Below are 14155 nucleotides of genomic sequence, written 5' to 3' on the forward strand. Positions count from 1 at the left end.
CACGATGGAAAATGACTGATTGGGCATGATGACTCTGGTGAGCTGGTACTCAGATCTTAGGAGCCAAGCCCACGTTAAGATGCCAGTCAGGCTAGACTAACAGGAGTGCCAAGCTACAGACACAGCCTGGGTCCCCACAGTAAACAGGCTCTTGGCCTGACTTTTGATCCAGCACCTCCCTGTACATAGGGCTAATTCTAAACCTTTGCTGTCTCTTAAGCACCCTACTCCTCCGGCTTTTCAAAGACCAAGGTGGTAGGTGTTCAGACTTGCAAGCTCATAGCGATAAACACTGTTCCCAGAATCACCTTCTTGCATTTCAGAAATGGATGTAAGGGATCAATGAACTGAATTTTGGCAAACTTAAGCTTCTTGTACTTAAAATAATTCCTCAAAATCTCCCAAACCTGTCTCTACTTTTCTACATCTCTGATCCATTGCCAGATCTCCCGTTACCGACCCCTACCTGGCCCCTCCAGTCGCCCGTAAAGTTTGCTTTCTATTTGCTCACTCTCTTCTCCCTTTCTCAGGGAGTCAACCTCTCTTTCTCTCACCTCAGACCTCATCCCGCTGGCTCCTGTGCTCTGGCCTCTGTTGCCTAATATCTAGAACGCTTTCCCTAATAATTGATGGAAAACACAAATAGCTCCTCTTCTTTCATGTTCGTTTTAGTAAACATTTACTAAGTGCCTACTTTACGTCAGTATTACGTGCTGTGAAGAACCCGAAGGTAGCTTAGGACCCCTGCCCTAAGGAGTTTACAACTGAAGGGATAAATCAATGAAATGGACGAATATACCCGTAAGGCAAGGCGAAGTAAGAGCTGAGCCCAGCTTGGAACCCTGTGCTTTGGGGATCTCAGGGGCACGCGGCTGACTGTGACCAGAGGGGGAGGGACCAAAGAGCCGGCGTTTGAACTAGGCCTTGGTGAAGGAGAATGGTCTTCAGTATCTGACTGTTTTCAGCACTTGTATCTGCCATTGCAGCATTAGCCAAACACAATGTGACCGTCTTTTAAAATATATGATTTGTTTCACGCCCAGTTGTGTCAGCCGCTGGGGGCTCTGGTCTCTCTGGCAGAGAGTAAATGTTAATGCAAGCCCTGTCATCTTTTGCTCTCGTGTTCCTCAGGAACACAGCAGGTGCTCAGTTAACCCTGACTCGGTCATGGGCACGTCATCGCCATCACCACCATCACCATCATCAGTATCAGCAGATTCGGTTATGTCAGGCAATCTCAAGTTGAAGAACCCCAGACCTCCTTTAAAACAGGGCATGTTGTTTGGAGTCATAACAGGGGATGTGGTGTATTTCAAATACCACTGTTCTCTTTAAGGTGACTGAACCGCCAGAGTCTGCCTAACGCCCCCAAAGGACTCTCTGCTGAGGCCTCCTTAGAGACACTGAGATCTTGGAATCTAAATTTAGAACCAAAGTAACCTGATTTTGGTGGCCATGTTATCAGCCTCTTCCAGAGCACAGCTAACTGCCCTGTGGTCTAGTGTCATCGAAGCGGGGGATCCTTTAGAGCAAGTGGGAAGAGGCCGCGTGGGGAATACAGGCAGTCCCTGCTGCCTCCAGTTCCAGCCTGAAGCTATATGTGGTCACAGAAGCATTGTTCTTCATTCCGTGAACTTGGTATTCAGCTGACGCTCACCCTGTTACATGGTGAGCTGTTCGTGGCCTCAGGAAACTCTGGCTTCTTGACTGATGATCTTCCTAGGAGTTGTTATAGCCAATCTTCTAGCTTGATGGAATTGTTGGAGATGATGGATGAACCATTCATGGGCAACCCCAAACAGGCGGCGGTCCGTGCTGCGGTCCCCTCCTGCTGGCACGTCAGAGCCATGTTCATCTCCAGCTGGATGTGGTCTTCTTTTCAGGCGGTTCCTTGCCTGTGCCACCTCCCTCAATCTCTGCAAGTCAGCAAAGCTAGATCTTAGTTTATCAGACATCAGCATATGATGACCCCTCCCGCCTCCCCCTCTCGCACTATGGGGCAGGACTGAGGGCAGGCCCCTTGAACGCCTCATCACACTGCTTCCACGATTCCAGCTATCACTGTCATGCAGTGATGCTTTGGGGTCAGGAAAGCCTCACTGTCTCAGGACTTGCTTTTCTTCATTGCTAGCTTGTGTTCAAGGATGTTCGTTTCCCAAGCATGGCACTAAGCAGTTTTAGGAAACCCTGATACAAGTGTAGCAGTTTCCCCCAATTCGTTCTTGACAAAGAACTCTCTTCAAAATTGAGTTGGCTTCTTTCTTTTCTTTTCTTTTCTTTTCTTTTTTGAAAGTGCTGGTAAACACAATTAGCCTCATTAACCTCAGTCTCTGTTTCATAACTGAAAATTAGCTTCCAATCACTGGTTTGCTAGAAAGCACAGTTATAATTAGTCTTTAACTGACTGATATGAAAAATCTGCCTCTTCTTTAATTTCTCTGACATCTTAGTGCATATGAAAACATGTCTGAACTCCCACACTGACACTGGGGAAGGGAGTAAAGATAATCAAGGATCTTAAGCTAAAACATGAAAACCGATATTCTTACACATGGAAATTGGAGATGAGGAGGCGTTTGTCAAAGGGGTGCTGATGAGAAGGTAAACACTGGGAAGTCTAGCCCCAACATGGCTTCCAAGATGTCTCAAGACAGGGCTAGTACGCTAATGAGTCTGTCATTCAGCGGCCAAATCAAATGGTTATTTACAAGAAAGACTAGAGGGAAAGTAGTCGCTCCCTTGGCACCGATGAAGAATCACTATCTCAGCTCTTGAAATCCGCTGGCTGACCAGCTTTGCCATCCCTTTCTGTGAGCAAGAGAAGAAGTCACATTTCACTAGCTGTCTTGGCATTTGTTCCTTGTTCAGGCTAGCACCTGAAGGCTGGACTTCCAGGCTTTGTGATCAGACAGCTGGGATTCTGAGTCACCTGGAGAAGCTCTGTGGCCATCATCCGTCCAGTGGCTAAAGAAAGGGTCCAATGCAGGAAGAATTAGGATGTTCATTTCCTTTTTATCAACAGACAATCTGCTGAGATAAAGGGAAAGGAATTTGAAGTAGTTCTTAGTTTAACAGAGTGTGGTCTGAGGAGCCTGGCCATGACTGGCTTCCATCTGGTGGAGCCCGTCAATCTGGATTAGTCATGGACGCAGCAGATGAAGCACACGTACTGATGTGTGCCCTTCTGGGTTGTTGGCTGTGGGGGTGGCATGATAGATATGATTATCTCCGTGCTCAGAAATCCTTGTATGTGTCTGTGGGGGAGGGTGTGAAAGGCAGGTCTTAGGCTGAAGCATGGATGACTTCAAATAAAGCTCATGGTGGAGTGGTACCCAGAATGGGGAGATGGGGATCTGTGTGTGGCAAACATCTTTTCTTTTATTGGTCCCAGTTTCCCCTTGATGAGATGAGTAGTTTGGAGGTTATAATCCCTGAGATGCATCTAGCTCTGACACTCTTTGAGTGGATGGATACTAAGCAAAGCCATAATCTCTAGCCACTTCTTAACGTGGACATAATTCTTTTCTTTGTCGCCTTCACCTGCTGCCCACACTACTTTGTTCTGTTAACTCCCACTAAAGGTTCTTCATTTCCAACTTGTTTCTCTATAGACCTAGACCTTGCTCCAAGACATGCATGCGCTCAAGGACCCTGAGTTGTTGCCCTGACAGTGTGGACTCCAGCTGGAGGGCTGTGAAATGGAGCTGAGCCGTTCTGTCTCAGTGCCCAAACTGCAAATGAGAAATCTTGTAATTCAAATTGAAGTTCTCCCGTGTCCATCCGTGTACCTCTTATTGAGCCCTATAATAGTGAAATAAAATAGTCACCAGGTCAGGAAATAATCCAGGGCAGTAAAGGAGCTTTTATTAGGCACCTAAGGCATCAGATGTAGATAAAGTGACGAGAGAGGAAATTAATATTATTTCCTCTGCGCTCGTTGGAGAAAGTGGTGTGTGACACTTGACTGAGTAGCAATAGCTCTGAAACATCTTCCTTATTCTCTTCAGCATTATTTCCGCAAGAAGCTGTGTTTATGGAATGAGCAGGTTGGGAACAACCATGGGGTGGGTGAGAGAGCTGGATCTAATGACTGGGAGCTTCCTGATAGAAGCATCTGACATGAGAACTCTGAAGAATTCCCAGGAATGGACTGTTTAGGAACCACTCTGTTCCAAAGAATGACACTGAGACGCTTCCTTTCAGGGACGTGTTTTGGTTTCACTGTCCCTCATCCTATTTCACCTTCTCTGGCCTCACAGCCATCTGCTGTCTCCATTTCATTTCCTGTTCATTTCAACCAAGCATCACATATACCCCAGAGAAGGAAGAAAGACCTTAAAGGTGGTTATTTTGACAAGACACTCGGGAATAAGGACCTCCCTCTTCCTCTGGCATTCATTTCTTGCATGTTTCTTTTGGGTAATTAAACTCAGAAAGGTCACCTAGCATCCTGGCAATTACAGGAAATCGGAGGCAGGAACACAAAGCAAAAGCAAACAATCAATATGAGGAGCTCAACACTGTGTTTCTGTTTTTCTTCCCGTTTCTCTAGAAAGGGATTAGTTATTTATTGATTATTCATATGCCGTTTACTTCCCCAAAGACTTCTGAGGCAGTCCAATGTGACAGTGTCTCGGTAACACCTGCATGCTCCTAAATTTAGTTTCTTGGCAAAACAGCAGCAACCAGCCAATATGAAAATCTGACTTGAGGGCTTCTAAGTTCCAGTGAAATAATTTGTCTCAGCAAAAACATCTGTATTCCCTTGTTCCAGTTCCCTATTCCTCCGTTCAGTCGTGTTATCTTCATTTCAAGAAAGTATTTGCTTCCTTGCTCTGCTCAGATGCATGTGCTAAAACAGATGCAACTGCAAGGTTTGACTCTTTCCATTTCTTGTACCTCCCGGGCTCAGCCCAGTGAGGAGTGCAAACCAGATTCCACAGCCCCAGTGTCTCAGGGGCCTCGTGTCAGAATGGACCCTCTCTCCATAGGGCTGCTTGGCCAGAGGACACCCACCTCTCTCGATCGGTTCTTAGGGCTGATATCATGATAGGGGTCATTTTGAAACTCTCAGTTTATTCATGAAACGAAGATATCCTGGGCTTTCTCCCTCTGTGACTTCATTCATGCTGTTCCTTTGCCTGAAATCGTCCCTGTTGGCACTGCCTGTCACACTTCTCACTCTTCATTGGCTTTGTTGAAAGATTACTACCTCGGGAAGCCTTTGGTGTCAGTTGTGAACTGTCACGACGAAGCTGAGTAGCAAAGAACCAAACAGCAGTGACGTGCTCTGGTAAACACGTATTTGTCCTCACGAGTCCACAGGTCAGCCGCGTGGTTCTTAGGGTCTCCGCTGGGCTCACCCACATACCCGCAGACGCTGTGTGATGGCAGAAGGGTCTGTGCGCCTTGGCCGGGCTCCCTCCGTGGGAGGGGGCTGGCTGGCTGGCTGTGAGGCGGCCCAGGACAGCCTTCGCCGAGACAGCTGTGCATTCCCCCACGTTGTCTCTCATCCCCCAGCCGGTTAGCTTGGGCTCAGTCTCCACATGACTAATTCACATGACTTTTCCTGTCACTGTGTATGGGAGCTCTAGGTTTGTAGAACTCGTATTAAAGAAGGTCTTTTATAATCAGTATATGTCCTCACAGCTCTCCTGGTTTGGTTTAATTCCTTAGCCAAACCACTGAGAAAGAAGGGCCTGTTTGTTTTTTCCTTTACTTGAAGAACAGTTTTTAAAGAAGCCTCATTTAATCTGTCATTCTGTGACCTTTGCTGTTAGTCTTAGGTCAGTATGTGTTTAATCTCAAATTACCACAGAGATTCTCCCTGAGTCACTTTTTTTGCACGACTCCTCGCAATGGTTAATTTTATGTGTCAACTTGACTGGACCATTGGGTGCCCAGATATTTTGCCAAAGGTTATTTCTAGGTGTTTGTCTGTGAGTGTTTCCAGATGAGATTAGCATATGAATCTGTAGGCTGAGTAAAGCAGCCTGTCCTCCTCAGTGTGGACGTAGTCCAGTCCTCTGAGGATCTGAATAAAACCAGAAGTGAAAGAAGGAAGAATTCTCTCTCTCTCTCTCTCTCCATCTCTCTCTCTCTCCATCTCCCTCTCCCTCCCTAGCTGCTTGAGCTGCACACTGGCTTTCTGCTGTCAGACTGGGACTTACAACATTGGTGCTTCTGGTTCTCAGACCTTTGGAGCCAGCCTGGAATTTACACCACCAGCTTTTCTGTCTCTAGCTTACAGACAGCAGATTGTGGAACTTCCCAGCCTCCAAAGTTGTGTGAGCCAATTTCTTATAAAAAGTCTCTTTATATACAGCCAGTTGATTCTGTTTCTCTGGAGGAATCTGAGTCCCTTATCGTGACATGACTATAGCTTTATGACTTCAGGACAACCTGATGTCTGTTCCCTTCTGACCATTTATGCTCAACGGCCAGCCTCTCTCCATCAACAGAGGTCAACAGAAGTAATTAAATCAATAGCGTCACCTGCCTTCTTACTTTTCAGGATGGTCTACTAGTCAAGAGTCTATCTTTCCTGAATTTGAGTTTTCCTTGAATTTTAGTCTTTCCTATCAGAAGAGGACAAAGTTTTCTACTTTGTCTTTCAAAGTAGGAAAAAAACAATTCTCCCTCTTCAAAATCATTTACCTTCCTTTCCATAGTCAGGATCAATTTGAAATTTTATAAGACTGGCTAAACATGGTTACTAGACCTACAGTTTAGAGCGATAAATTACTGCCTAACATCTTTACAAAGGTTTATTTCAAAATGTTTTGAAATGAAATCTAAAAGGTAGCCTTAACATAAATTTTTATCTATAATTATTTACTCCTAATAATTTCCCAGAGATTTTACTTAATAATACAGACCTCTCCATTTTTCTCCATTTGCCTTTATCATTTGAGAGAAACCTTTACTCTTCAGATAGTTAAAACCTTTATTGAGCAACTGCTGGGTGACTGGCTCTTGCCGTAGGTACTGAGGGTCGGAAGACGGATGCCCTCAGTTGGTACAGGGAACACCGGCGTGTCTTCCCGTGGGTCAGACCACAAGCCTGGGGCTCCCGTCTAGGAAGGCTGGGCGAGCCTCTCCTTCTGCTCCCTCTGATAGCACAATGATGGTTTGAGCGCTGGATATTCGTCTAGTTACTGAGTAAGATATTGACCAGGTGTCTTTCTTGTCATTACAATGTGATTTTAAAGGGAAGTATCGCTCTATTTTTTCCCTCTGCCCACTTTTGAATACTAGGCTGTGGTTGTTCCAAACTTTATGTTTTATCATGATCTAGGTGGTATAATCTTTATACCATCACTTACGTGTGCACGCTTACTTTTTCTGGCTGTGCTATCTCCTCTCCTGAAATTTATATTTCTGTTTCCTATCCACTAGCCTTTCCCATGAACCCTCAGACACAGAATTTATTTCAATCTTCTGTAATCTCACTTTCTAATATCAATAAATAATCCACCTATTTTTAAGAGGTCCTCCTGACCTTCTTATCAGCTTGATGTATTTTTATTTTTTATGTGTCTTTACTTCATTCCTCTGGTCTGGCTTCCTTCTGACCGGTTTCATACCCCAGTTACCTAATATTGGCTTCTCAGACGTCACCTTCCCTTGCTCTTCCTTTGCGGAGGCTCCTCCACCCCCAGGCTCTTGTTCTCTGCTCACGGCTCCTGCCTTTGTCACCAGGCTCTGCCGTCCACGGAGCTGCCAGGCTCACAGCCCCTCTGGGGCTCCATTCATTACCTCTGCATCCCCCGTCCGTGCTCCCCAAATTGCTCTTCTCTTACCTGACTCTGCAAAGCAGAATTTCCCGAAATTGGAAAGCCTCTTAACCCACCCCCACCATCGTCAGTCCCCGTGACCCACTCGTGGTGGTGGAGCCGCACCGGGAGGTCACTGGAGGTTGATTTTGCCGGACAAGACTGAAAAATACTGGTGATGCCCTCAGCCTCTCCTGGCACTGTGTCCCTCTCCATTCCCTGTTCCTCACCGTGTCTCTGTCAGCTACTGGGAACCCACTGGGCCACCCAAAGAGATGTGTGTAATATTTTATTTTGACAGCTCTGAACTTACAGAAAATTTGTAAGAATAGTAGAAAAACCTCCCATATACTCTTGACCCAGAACTTCGTTCGAGTTTTGCTAAATGTCTCTGCAATAATCCTTACAGCAGAAGGTCTACACCGGGATCAACCATTAGGCCTGTGGTCAAGCTCTCTGGTCTTTCCATAGTTCCTTAGTCTTCTCTCATCTCCATGACCTTGGCATTTTTTAAGGTTGTCGACCAGTCACTCTGTGCAATGTTCCTCAGTTGGGGTTTTCCAGCACTTCCTCCTGATTAGGCCCCAGTGGTAAACTTTGTGGAGAGGATGTCACAGATGCTGCAGTTCTTTCCGATACATCCTGTCCAGCGGCCTGTGGTGTCTGCACGTCCTGTAACCGGTGCTTTTAGCTTCAGTCATGGGATTGGGATGGTGTCTACCTGCTTTCTCCACTGCGAAGTAACTCTTTTTTTTTCTTTCAAATTAATAAATATATTGTGGGGTGGTGTTTTGAGATCATATAAAATCTTATTCCTCATCCAGTTTTCACCGACAAGTTTTAGAGCCCTTCAGTGTGTTTCTTGTCTGAATTGATTACTGCTACAATGGAAATGGTGGTTTGGCCAACAACATCGTTCCTTCTGCAGTTTTTAGTTGGTTTCCTCTCCTAAGAAAGATCTTTCTGTCTCCTCTCATTCACTTATTTCTTCACTGATTTATATCAGTGTGGACTCGTGGCTTCCTGTTTTATTCAACCTGTTTTAATTCGTTCTCATCTTGCTATTTATTTTGACGCTCACATTGTCTACGTTTGCCCAATGGAAGCCCCTACATATATGAACTTTTGGTGTGTCCCCATCATTCTTTGACCATTTCCTTACTTACTGCCACAAAGAGATGTTCTAGGTTCACCTTGTTCTTTGTTTGACCCAGCCCTGGGGAATCAGTCATTTACATATATGTACACATATGTATGTATGTATATGTGTGTGTACACATACATGTATATATACATGCATGTGTGTATACACACAGGCACACACACATATATCTCCTATATTTATTCTCTTTCTTTCTAACTAGATTGAAAACCATGAGTGCTCACTGATATTTCCAATTCCAGTCCAACATTCCAGGTTTCCTCTGGCCTCTCCCTTTCTGCATTTGTACTTCCTTTTTGCCAACAGTGAGAAACTCGGCCCCCAATATCTCCAGGCTCCTGACCTGGCTGCTACCCACCTCGTTGCGAATCCAGCCCCTGCTTGGGCCTGCCTCCTTCAGATCACCTACATATGTGGGTCCACCCTTATGGCTTTTTGATAAAGGAAGGGAAGAAACCAAAAAAATAGTTTTTAAAGAAGGGACGAGAAAGAGCAAAAGAACAATGTTAAGAGTTTTAATCCAAGCTGCATTTGTGATTTCTATCTTTCTTTGAATTTAGACAGTTACTTCTTTACCATTTATGAAGTTATTCTAAATAATTTTAAAAGGAATCTGACTACTTTGCTCTAATATTTTTACCTTGTCAACATGATGTGCTGTTTGCACAAGGAGTCACTATTCAGTGGTCTCTGGGAAGGAGTAAGGATATGGGATACCCAGTGCATTGCTGTGGGAGGATAATTTCAGTTTTGATCAAGATGGATTAAGTTAAACTGTGCAAACATCCCCCAAATCTTGCTGACTGACACACTGAAAATTTAATTCTCATTCATGCTACATGCCCAAAGCAAAAAGGTGGGGGTCTTAGAGACCTAGACATATGGAGACTTCATTTTAAATGTGTGGCCAGGATTTCCACAGATTTCCTGTTCTCAGGAAAAGACGATGACTGATTTGTACACTGGCTTTTAAAGTTTCTACCAGGAAGTGGAACACATGATTTCTGCTCGTATTTCTTTGGCCAAAGCAAATCACATGACCAAACTTCCCGGGAGGTGGAGATGCTCTGCTACTATGTGTCTCGAAAGAGGAACATATGAAGCAGTCAGAGAAGACTCTCACAGTGCATTTGACAAGGTACCTCAAGGCCAAGGTTTTGACATTGGCTCTGTCTTTTACTACCAGCCTGATCTTACATTGTTTCTATTTTTTCATCTGCAGGGCAGAAAAACCTAGCTCATGTGGTTATTATTTAAAATAATATTATAAGAAGCATGAGAGCATTGTAATTACCATTTCTAACAGTAACGTCCAAAAATGGCAGGTCATCTTCCTGGGTGCTGCATAACACGGTAGAGTCCTTATCTCAGATAATAGTAAAAACAATCTTTTCTTCTGATTATAAAAGTAATAAATGCTTACTAATAGATGCTCAATATTTTTACTTAACCTCAAACTTTCAATATTTTCATAGAATTATACATTCTTTTTAATATCCCTTTTCAAAGCCCACATACTGTTTTATAATTCATTCAACATTTATCCATCCCTGGGCAATTTAGATGGTTTTCACACACACAATATTCATGGCTATTTAACTCTGCTGAAGAGGCAAAAAGAATTCCTTGTTTTCACACTATAGAGCCCTATGCCTCAAATGCACTCCTCACCCTTCCTCTGCTTTGCTCCATATTATAGGTCTCAGGGTCAGGTGGCTGCTGGATGAATTCCCCGGGTGGAAGGCACGCACAGGACAGGGCAAGGAAGAAGCCTAGCTCTTCCTCCCTTTCCACTCCCCCTTGGATGCTGTCTCAGCAGCAGCCACGCCTCCTCCTGGGCTCCAGCTCTACCAGACAGGTTCCCTCAACTACAACATGTGATCCAAGCCCCTGGCTCCAGTAACACCGCCTCCTCCTCTGGTCTCTCTTGCCCGGTGTGACGGTGGCTTCCAGCTGTTGCTCATCTTGAGGTTATCGCTTCATCTCTTGGTTGGAGCTCAGCATATCCATCCCTTGGGTTGCCAATTCCCTGCGTTAAATTCTGTGTTGGAAATACTTAAAGAGTTTTATGTCACCCCAGCTAGACTCTCATTATTCACACGTTGGGACACCACACTTTCTGTCACATTTTCTTTCTTCCCCTGGTCAGCACTGATTAGTTCAAGAAACAAGCCTATTAAAAACTAGTTGCAACAAACAAAAAAAGAAGCAGCCATCGGAAGGATAATGGAGGAGCACACGTTGCCGCTAATTGGAGAGTTGCAGCTGGGAGCCATGAGGAGGTACAGTTCAAAACTGCCCCCTTCACCCTTTCTCTTGCAGGACAGAGTAAATGGAGACCGCAGAAGGGAGTGAGCAGAGCACCGCGGAGAAAGTGGTACCTACAGCCTCGATTCTACATGGCTTCTCAAACCCCACGGTCAGCAGGAACGCGGTAGATCTCTGTCTCTCCATTTCTTACTCTCAAGCCTGGCTTGTCTCAGGTGTCTGAGCCTCATGCAGTCGGCTGTTAGCAGGAGTGGGGCGCTGACAGGGTCCCACACTCTAATGCTTACTTGGCTGGGGTCGAGGAGCACGGATTCTCAGGGAAAGGCCATGAGGAGGGCTGGCCCCTTGACTAGAATGTCCGTCCACCTCGGGCCAATTATTTAGTGACACCAAAAGCCATAGGGACTTTCTGTTTCTGGAGATGTGGCGTATCAATGTTACAGAGAAACCGCTCCTAACCCAGGGCACATCAAACTGCAGGGTAAATTATAACACAACAACAACATCTTTTTAGTTCATGGCTGAACAGGCAGTAAAGTCAGGGAAACCACTGAGGCCTGAAATAAAGAAACATCTCCTCTATGAATGGAGGGGGAAAGGGAGATGAATCTAGGGATGGAGAGAGAGCATTGGCATTGATGATATTTTATTATATACACTTGGTGGTGAGTTTAAGAGCATTCATTTTATTATTATTATTTAAACCGAGTTAAATATGTATGTGTGCACGTATAATGTATTTAACAACATAAAATTAATTATACACACTGGAAATACATCTAAATCTTGGTTCATAACTGGCCAAAGCTTAATTTTGAAAGAATAAAGATTTTTTTAAAAACATGTGTTTCCCCTCCTCTATTTCTGTCATTGCTGCTACAGAAAAACCATGCACAGCTGCAAATCTGCAGGTTTTTTCTGCTCTAATACGCAAGTTCTTTATAGAATGATTGCTATGAGATGCCTCTTTCTGCTTACTGCTGTGGTAGGAGGTTCCTATTAGTTTTCTTAGCTTTTTGATGAAAAGAAAGTCATCTGTGGGATTGTTTCTGAGGACTCCAAGGTCTTGACTCCATGATCATTTCCTGTGTCAGAACACCAAGGAGACCACTTGCCCACAGCAGCTGTGGATGAAATGTGTTTGTTTGCCATCTCGGTGGGCTTTTGCTGTTTAATGTTTAATTTCTTTTCCAAGTGAACTCACTAGGCAAGGTGTGCCCATGGGTTCTGGATCTCTCCATGAATCACCCCCTGTTGGTTTCTATTCCACTCCATTTGTCTATAGTCCAAATGTCCATCCTCCAGCCCTGCGAGGTCCTCCAACCTCCCCTCCAGTCTCCTTTCAGTAGGATTTCAGGAGGAAGTTGCCTGTTGACCGATAATTGGAATGTCAGCAGAGCCTCTGTTTTTATGCTAATTTGCCAGGACAGTGGGTTTCCCATTTTAAGTGTTTGTTTATTTTTTTAAACTCTCGCAGCACTTATATCTGCACTTCTGTTAACATTAACTGCAGCAGGAAATCAGGTCAGGCTCTGTTGTCAGTCAGGGTCACTGACCCTCCAACTTGGGTTGCCAAGTGTCCCTCAAGGCATGACATCTTTGTACTGTCCTTGAGATCAGCCCTTCCCCAGGCGTTTACCTCTTGTTTTTGTGTGGCATTTGCAGTGGTGTGCTGGACAGAATCATAATAGCTAGTGCGAGTTGACTGTTAAATATTCAGGAATTTTGTAATCCAGTTGGTAAACCCTCAGTAGCTTGAAATCAGTGATGGTGGGAGAATTTACACCGTGGAGATTTGCAAATACTATAAACTAGGGCTTCCCTTGCCTCCCTGAAAACTAGTTTATCAGCACAAAACTGCATTTGGGTTACTAAAATGAAAATAAAGACATTTTTGTGAATATGGAAAATAAGGAAATTTTTATTAGTGAGACCCCTTAGAAAATGTTCTTTTAAAAGTTTTGGTCAACAAGTCACCCAAACAGGAAAGATTTTCTAGAGGAAACAGAAACTGCTGAACACAAAGGAAAAGAGTTGATAAACTAGACTTTATCAAAATTTAAAGAAAATGAAAAGGTAAGCCACAGACTATAGAATATATTCACAATATGGCCAAGAGCTTATATCTAGAATATATAAAAACTTCTACAAATAAATGAATTAAAAAGACAAATAATTCAATAATGAAATAAGAAAAATATTTGAATAGACATGTCTTAAAAGAAGATATGCAAATGGCCAATAATCACCTGAAAAAAGACTCAACATTATTACCGTCAGGGAAATGAAAATGCAAGCCACAATGAAATGTCATTTGACATCTCCTAGAATGGCTGAACTCAAAGTGTGGGTACAGACTGAGGAACAACCAGTGCTCTCACACTCTGTTGGTGGAAGGGAAAAATGTTGTGACCACTTTGGAAAACCATTTGGCAGCTCTGTATAACGTTAAACATACACCTATCCTTTGACCGTGCCGTTCCACTCCTCCCCAAGAGAAATGAAAACATACTCGCAAAGAAGCTTGCACAAGAATCTTTATAGCAGCTTTATTCACAAGAGCCCCAACTGGAGACTGCCCAAATGTCCATCAACAGGAAAGGGAAAATACAAATTGTGGTACACTTGTATAATGGAGTAGGACTCAGCAGTAAAAATGAACCAGTCATTTATGCATGTAATGACATGGATGAATACGAAAAACTTGTTGAGCAAAAGAATTAGCAAAAGCATACAGTGTACAGTATGCTTCTATTTATATGAAGTTCAGGAACAGAGTAAACTCTGAAATCAGAGCAGTGGTTACCTTTCGGGGAATACAGGTGGTTGGGAGTCACTAGAAAAGGGCACAGGGCAACTTTCTGGGACGATGGAGATAGTCCATGACTTGATTAGGGCAGTGGTTACACAGGTGTATACATGTCTCAAAACTCATTATCTGTATGTAATT

The sequence above is a fragment of the Camelus ferus genome, chromosome 6 (genome assembly GCF_009834535.1).
Source record: "Camelus ferus isolate YT-003-E chromosome 6, BCGSAC_Cfer_1.0, whole genome shotgun sequence".
NCBI lineage: Eukaryota > Metazoa > Chordata > Mammalia > Artiodactyla > Camelidae > Camelus > Camelus ferus.